We start from the raw sequence: 8,694 nt of genomic DNA on the forward strand, positions 1-8,694 counted from the left end.
CACACCACAACAATCAGAAACACGAACCATTTTCATCCGGTCTGAAACAAAGCGTTGCGGTCAAATAAGTTATTTATTGGCTTCTATTTCAAACACGAGTTTAACAGGCAATTGCGACAATATTGTTTCCGCCCCCTAGATTAACTATGATTATACAATGACCCAAAGCTACTTTTCCTGAAAGCAAGTATTACGTAACATATTTTGTTTTGAGAAACGGGTGTACTTCATTTTCACAGTGAAACTAGTATATGAATGCTCCCTTATCTCTCATCGAATTACCCTCTCATCTCATCGATTGACTGCACTTACTGTCATGTCAGTGTAAAATCGGTATTTTAATTCTTTTCTGATTGCCAACAGGGAACAACAGTGTGTTTAGTGCCCACATTCTTACAACTTTTATTGTAAGTATATTTTGTGGTAACGTTAAAGTAATCAAGTCAAAGTACATTGTTAAGCATGCTATTCCATAGCAATCTGCTTCTTGTGCTTTTCAAGCCATGAAAATAACTTTTCCATGTCTTGTCCAACCAATGTGGTGTCTTGGAATGCTGCTCATGAAATCGGTTGGGCCTAATTTGAAACGATCGTGTAACAGTTTCTTCTTCATTTTTAAAAGGAATTTCGCTTCTACTGTGTCCTTTGATGAAACTGTTTCGACCACGGTTATAAGTTTTTGGCTTCTATCATTGTTCCTCGCTTGATTGCCATAAATATCCCAGGGCTAATTTCAACTGCAGACAAGATAAAGAATAAATAAAAGTTTCTAACAAATGAAGTGGAACATCGAAAGTCATTGGTAGTTGTGTTCGAGCCGCATTAGCAATGATAAAGCGCATCTAGGTTCCCAATTTAAAGTTTGTTTAAGACATGCACATTTTTCAAACACCAAAAAATTATATTTTGCTTGATCTTTTGAACTCTATTCATATACACGGACGTCTCTTGCATAAAATAAAAAAGTAGGCAGTGGAGGGGTAAACGAAAAATATGAGCGCTCGGAACCCCACTGTGGAGGTAAAATTTAAAGGTTTCTTTCTTGTAAAGTTGTTTTTCAATGTATCATGCAATAAGAAAACTACATTGTTCATGTTAAAAGAGTTCCCTAAGCTTTTGCGTTAATTGTGCTGTTAGACTACAAGTGAGCAAAATAAAGAGGTTCTTAACTGACTCTTAGCCTGAGTATGTTCTTAACATGATGTTGGTTAATGGTTAACTCCGTTTTTTGTACAATCCCGTTTTTCCTGTACTCTTACGTAAGACGTGAGGTGACATTAAAAATGCTCGCGGCAGTGATCGGAACAAGAATGAAAATCACGTTTTTGTGGCGTGTCTGTTTTTTAATGCGAGGCTCGCTATTAAAACCCGTAACAAAAGAAGGGGTCGTGAGGTCTCATGGTCATATAGGTTTCACAATCCGAGTGTTTTCAACAACACATCTGGCAATAGAAATAGCTTCCAGCTAAGACCTTTGCCGCTTCCCAGGCAAGCTAAGAACTCCCACCTCGGCCAAAGGCTTTCTCTGTCTTGTGTTTCAGTTCTTTCCATTACTAGGGCTAACGAGTAAACAAATCACCTCAAATTATGCTTTAACTGTCTGTAGATACCGCACTCTTGACCTTCGTCGGTACTGCTTTTGTCCTTGAATGATCTCTAACTACCTCCTCTTGGCGTCTACGGTTGGGTTCCAGCGCTTAGTTAGACACATTTGTTTCGTTCATTGCAAGTTCAAAAGACCCAGCAAAATATGACTTATTTTTCGGTATTCAATAATATCTATGAAGTTATAAAAAAGTGTTTTGTTCATTTCAAGTTCAAAAGACCAAGTAAAATTACCAGAAAGTTATAAAAAACATAAAAAGTTATAAAAACTTGTAAATCATAGCAATCTTTGGACTGAAAATATAAAGCTTATTCTAATCTTGTCTGACTATAACCAAGGTGCTCAGACAGCGCTTTATTGAAGCTATTAAGGACGGTGCCTACTATTGTTACTGCGCATACGTTCTGCGCATCTCCAGATACTCGAGTTTCCTACTATCGGTGATGCTTACTGATACAGGGATATTTTTGCGCGGGTTTAAAACTATCCGGAGAAAGTAGATCTTAATAAGTGCTTTTGGTATCCAAAAAGAAAATTGTGGGTAACCATGCATTTCTGAGAGATAATTAAGCTTCAATTTGAGAAAGAATGCCACAACGTCAAGAGGGAACAGTTGCACTCGGCTACGCCTCGTGCAACTCTTACGCCCCTTTCGTGCTCTCCAAACTTCCCACGTGCTCATTATCTCGACATACGCTCGCTGACGCATGAAGTAATTGTTAATTCTTGCGTCCTTGAAGCAAGATTTGCGTCCGCAACAATGTTTCCCAAGTGGTCAAACTGGGAAACATATGCGTCCGCGGCAATGTTTCGCAGCAATGTTTCGCAACAATAGGGACCTTAAGATCTACGACGACGACGTCGACGAAAACGTCACCTCAAAATAGAACTTTGCTCTAGTAAAAGTCTTTCGCGATTATTCCATCTCGTTCACGTCCTACAATGTGGGCGAAGTATCTTAAAAATAAATTGGTACGAGCGGTTTCAGACTGAAGATAGAGAATGAAAGATTCTCTGTTGCATGCTCACGTTGTCGTCAAAACCTAAAATTTAGTGATTTCACGTCGTCGTCACGCAGAGAACTGCAAAAATATGAGCTCAAATCCGTGCCGCACGTGGAGCACGATTATTTATGCTCTTTTAACCAATGATATCATTGTTTTGTGGCGTTTTCGTCGACGTCGTCGTCGTAGATCTTAAGCTCCCTAATGTTTCCTAATTTAGCCAGGCCCTTAGGATCCAGGAATGAAGGGGGTAGTTTCTAAAGAAACTGTGGTGCTGCGTCGGTGGGGAAATAGTATACAAAAATTTGGTTTTATCAACGGAGTTGATAATGTAAATTGGCCACCGTACAGAGATTCTAAAAGCTGACGTTTCGAGCGTTAGCCCTTCGTCAGAGCGAATCGAAGAATTATGAGTTGTGTGTAGTTTTTTATAGTAGAGTAGGAGCTACGTGAAAATCAGGAATGCATTAGTTAAATGAAAAGCGTTCGTTAATACCGTGGGGATTAAGGGTGCCGATTTGGAAGATGAATTTTTGTTCCAGATTCTTGCGGCTTTCCGTCGTACCTTAGTTGTAGGGAAAGGCCGCAGATAGCCATGTGTTGTTTGGAGTGTTTAGGGAGATTAAAATGACGAGCGACTGGCTTAGATGCATCATCAAGTGAGGGTGAACGGAATTCTGTCATTCTTATCCTTTTGTGACGCTTGTAGTGCTGACTGTCGATCAAATTGTTGGGCACGATGATGGTCCGCTTTGACCACAGAGACTCCATAGCCACGTTTTTCGAAAAACTGGCACATCGCCTCTGATTTGCTGGAAAAGTGTGCACTACAAACCTACAATTTCTCACAGTTATTTGTTGTATACATCGTCACATCCATCACATGTCAAGAACACCATTCCTTATTCTCAATTTCTTAGACTTCCACGTCTATGTAGTGATAACTCCGACTTTTCCGCAAATCTGAGGAGATATGACAGTTTTTCGAAAAACGTGGCTATGCTGTCTCCTTACTTGCTTTGAAAGAGACATGTCGAGAACAGATCACTTGATGCGGCCTCAAGACTGGAGCAAAAGTCGAGTTAATCTTTTGCAGTTCACAGCGTCGCTGCCCAAACTAAACTGATTATAGTCTTTTAATTAAAGAATACGAACGTTGATAGGCTCAACTAAACTGGTTAAGCTGGATCTTGACTCAGTGAAAATATGGTTCCACTGGCAAATCCACGTGATTAACAGCAATATCGTTTTCCAAAGACTTCATTAGATCTGTTACGTAATTGTGAGCTCTGCCGGAAGTTACATAATGAAGCATCCCCAACTACCAGCAAATTTAATCGACCGATCAGTGTAACAGTTTTTTCTTCATTTTTAAAAGTAATTTTGCTTCTACTGTGTCCCGTGATGAAATCTCGACCACGGTTATAAGTTTTTGGCTTCTATCATTGTTGCTAGTCTAGTGTTGCTCGCTTGATTTTCATAAATATTCTAGGGCTAATCAGTTCAACTGCAAACAAGATAAGGAATAAAAATAGGGGCACCCAACGATAATATAGTTCAAAACCACTTAAACGTAACATTGTTAAACGTATTTTAGTATTTAAACCGTAGATATAAGCCTATTTTTATCCCCTAAAAATTTTTCATCTGTTCGGATGACAGGACGGACAGGTAAATAAAGGAAGTCTAAAGAAATATGAACGCTTGGAACCCCACTATGGAGGTGAAATTGAACGGTTTCTTTCTTTAAGTTGTTCTTCACTGTATCATGCAATAAGAAAACCACATTGTTCAGGTTAAAAAAGTTCCCTAAGCTTTTGAGTTAATTGTCCTGTTAGACTGCAAGTGAGCAAAGTAAAGACGCTCTTAACTGCATTGGTTTTGGTCAACCCCATTTTTTTGTACACCGGCGTTTTCCCTATGCTCTTACATAAGAAGTGAGGTAGAGTGGATCACCTCAAATTACGTTTTAAGTCTGTTGGTAGATACCGCACTCTTAACCTTCGTCGGCACTGCTTTAGTCCTAGAATGATCTGTGTCTCAAAACTAAATAGCTCCCTTTGGCGTCTACGGTTGGGTTCCAGCCCTTAGTTAGACACGTTTGTTTTGTTCATTGCAAGTTCAAAAGACCAAGCAAAATATGACTGATTTTTCGGTATTCAATAATATCTATGAAGTTATAAGAAAGTGTAAATCAGAGCACTCTTGTCTTGGACTGAAAATATTGAGCTTATTCTACAGTTCTGTCTGCCTAACCAAGGTTTGCTTTTTTAATCCCTGGGGGCACAGAGAGCGCTTTATTGAACCTAATATAGCTCGAACAAAATACCAATGATTGGTATCATGGTGATTTTTTTACCCTAGCAGAGCCTCTTCAATTGGGTATACAATCATAATTGTCCAATCATGTCCGATTGTCAAGCTGGGCCCAGTTGTTTAAAAGGTGGCCGGATAACGCTATCCACCGGATAAATCCGTCACTATTCATTGGATGGCGCAATTGGTTTCGCTATGAGTTATCCAACAGAGTGATTTATCATCCATAGTTTGAACAACTCCCGGGGAACAACTGGTTGCAGCGTGAACCTTAACTTACGTAATTAACCGAAGATTCGTAATTCCGGAATGTTGACAGGTCACGGAGCAACACTGTCGAATTGACACAAATATTCTTTGTGGGCTGCTATTTAAAAAATTTGAAAATTAAGTTCGACAATTGCAAAATCGGACTCCGCCAGACTTAGGCAGCGTTTAAGCGAACGCGGTTTCACATCGACACGGTTCCGCGTCAAAATCGATGCTGTTTGGAGGTGTTTACACGGAACCGTTTTCGCCAAAAAATCTAAGTCGTGATGTGCTAAATTCACTATTTTGAATTGAACAATGAAAATTTCGCGCCAAAATAGTAAACGTATTCAAATCGATGCGGTTTCGCTGTTTACAAGACAGATGAAACCGCATCGTTTTGAGAACGCTCCACTTTTGGCAGCAGTTTCAAATCGACGCGGTTTCGGCAACAGTCTGGATCGGTGTCGTGTAAACGGAAGGTGTAACCGTATCGAAAACGATGCGCAACACAGGATGCGTCTAGGACCAAGCTATTTTCCTTCAAAAGCCAGGAAACACATGATGAGGCATTGCAATTCTTCAAAGTGAATTCAGCGAATTTGATCACCTTTGTTGCACGCCTTCGCCACCAATACAACTGATGAGACATTCCTAAGTAATATCTTTCTGTCACGTGCCGCGGCGTCTGCCAGCGAACGTTTGTTTATTTCACGCAAAAATGGACTCAAATTATAGATCGTTATCTGCCTCGAAAACAAGCCTTTCTTTTAACAGATTTTAATTTAATTGCTTTTAATAGCCTGTCGCATTTTTTTGTTAACGTTTTAAAAAACGTGTAACGTGTTCACGTTTTAAAAAACATCAACAAAAAATGTGACAAGCTAAGCAGGTATTAAATCTGTTCATTAAAACAACTGAGCGGTCCGTGCATAGGGATTTGAGCGCGAATCGATCTTGTTGAGTTGATCAAACCACAGGCTTACTACCCTCTAATGGTGTTGTTGTTTTGGTTATCGATCTATAGAAGGATAAATACATTACCGCGGTTGTGATTTGCTCGGCAATAAAGATTTGAAAGCAAATGATTCAATCAAAGATTAAACAAAGTGTCAACTGAGTCCTGTGTTATGTTGTTTTGGTCGTTCCGAGCTGTTTCAGGCGTCATTTTGCGAGATCTTTTCTCGAACGAAGGCAGCACCCAGCCGCCGGCGGGTGAGCTCGTCTTGTTCAAGCTAGAACTGACGCCAAACCAGTGAAATTTTCACCTTAAAAACACCAGCATCCAATCGATTCCCTAGGGATGTCCCCATAACTTCGCCGAATTTAAGCTTCATCTTTCAGTGTCTTATAATGTATAGTTTATATTGCTTGTTTATTCTTCAATCAATTCAACCTGATTCAACAAACAGTAAAATCATTAATGTTTCATACGCTTGAATGATTATCTGATTTCTTATCGATGTATATAAGCCTTCTGACAACTACTTTCCCCATTATACAATGACCCAAAGCTACTTTTCCTGAAAGCAAGTGTTACGTAACATATTTTGTTTTGAGAAACGGGTGTACTTCATTTTCACAGTGAAACTAGTATATGAATGCTCCCTTATCTCTCATCGAATTACCCTCTCATCTCATCGATTGACTGCACTTATTGTCATGTCAGTGTAAAATCGGTATTTTAATTCTTTTCTGATTGCCAACAGGGAACAACAGTGTGTTTAGTGCCCACATTCTTACAACTTGTTATTGTAAATATATTTTGTGGTAACGTTCAAGTAATCAAGCCAAAGTACATTGTTGAGCATGCTATTCCATAGCAATCTGCTTCTTGTGCTTTTCAAGCCATGAAAAGAACTTTTCCATGTAAATGAAAACTAAAAGTAACGTGGAGTAAAGTCTTTGTTCGCGACTTCCATCTAATAAGATATTTTAGTTGTTTCGTTCTGTGTAACATTCGTAAAAAAAAATTCAATGCAAATATTCACTCACTACTTTGAAACCATCTTCACAGGACAGCAATACTGCCTCAACCTTCAAGGAGAGGAATGTGGCATCCTTCGTATGGACCATGAAGAACTTTCCCGACATTCTGGCGAGGCAAAGTACTGTTTCTAATGAATCCATAACTAGGCATCTGTTTTCGTTCGATGGAGACAGGCGGAGGGTGCCATCAACCCAAAAATGGATTTTTTCCTGCAACTAGAGTCGATTGCCAACACGGTACGAAATAATTACACAATCACCTTAGTGGCTAAAGATTGTATCTGAGAGATACACGAAAATTGGAACCGATTTGCGTAATTGATATATTTCAGGTCAGTTAAAATTTCTCGAGTGAGTTTTTGGTGATCAGTTGACCACAATAGCTCATGAATTTATAGCAAATTTAGCTTGACAACACATGTAGAATGTTGACATCTACAACGCACAACAGTTAATACCCAGGGGTCGGTGACTCAAAGCCTGGTTAGCACTAAGGTTCCGTTGGTGAAGAGGTATCAAAACCTATAGGTTTCCAGGGTATTTAACTCTAGTTAGAGAGCAACCCCAGCCAGGTCTCTTGCTTGAGCACATTTCATCATAGTTAGCAGGTTCAGAGCAGACAAAACAATTGCCAATAATTCATCGCAGTGGGGGATACTATGAGACCACTCCATCAAAAAATTCAAGACAATACTGCTAAATAATAAAATCGCACAACTTAATGAAATTCTTATTTCGTATGTCTTTGTTTATATCAGGATTGTGATGCCTGGATCACAACGTCAACAAAGCGATCTGCATCTTGGCCATGCTACCCTGAAAGAATGGGCGATATGGGGTAGGAGCATGGCCAACATTAACAGATGGGTGGATGGAGATGGCAAACTAATAATAAAGTTCTTATGTAACCCAGGTGACAGTTATGGGAAAAAAAACACTGCCAAGTTACTGCACTACCTCACGTACGCAATGCGTGCCTATTTTAAAAAAATCCCGTATCTCGTCAATTTTCCCCCAAAAATCCCGTATCCTTATAATTTTTTACCTAAATATCCGGTATCCGGATAAACCCCAATAGGCCTTCGTTCAGTTGCATTTGCAAATTTAGTAACATTAATGATAAGAGTTTTACAATAAACAACTTCAAGTTAGATTAGATTTATCTTTCTGGTAATCTATCCCCATTTTCCGAAGTTTACCTGTAGTTGAAGTTCACTGTAACTGGGCAATTTGTGTTAACTGTTTGTGCATCCCACGGATACGCCCTTATTGGCGTCTTGTTCAATTTTATATCTACAATTGTAGTTAAATGTTTTTAAACTAGTTCAATTGTATATTAGAAATCTGAACGTTTTCGAAACTACAATAGGACATCATCATCACTATTCAAGCTTTAGCCTTGAAAATTACTTCAATTTTAATTTTTCCTTTCCTACACACAATTTTCATGAATATGAGACAGAGAAAAATTAAAATTGAACTGCTTTGAAAATTTTTCAACCAAGAAAAGAAAAGAAACTACAGCACCCG

The 8,694-nt window shown here is 39.1% G+C and overlaps 1 long non-coding RNA gene across 1 annotated transcript in view; it reads left to right on the plus strand.

Moving 5' to 3' along the window:
* The first annotated feature begins 235 nt into the window (after window positions 1-235).
* Window positions 236-8,694, plus strand: part of LOC137979524 (uncharacterized) — a 9,924-nt gene continuing 1,465 nt past the window's right edge. Inside the window, exons 1-3 of the long non-coding RNA XR_011118357.1 lie at window positions 236-407; window positions 7,193-7,401; window positions 7,923-8,694. The exon at window positions 7,923-8,694 is cut by the window's right edge and continues 1,465 nt beyond it. This is a non-coding gene — a long non-coding RNA (uncharacterized lncRNA). The remainder of the gene's footprint in view (window positions 408-7,192; window positions 7,402-7,922) is intronic.

Source organism: Montipora foliosa, chromosome 12 (assembly GCF_036669935.1).
Source record: "Montipora foliosa isolate CH-2021 chromosome 12, ASM3666993v2, whole genome shotgun sequence".
Classification (NCBI taxonomy): Eukaryota; Metazoa; Cnidaria; class Anthozoa; order Scleractinia; family Acroporidae; genus Montipora; species Montipora foliosa.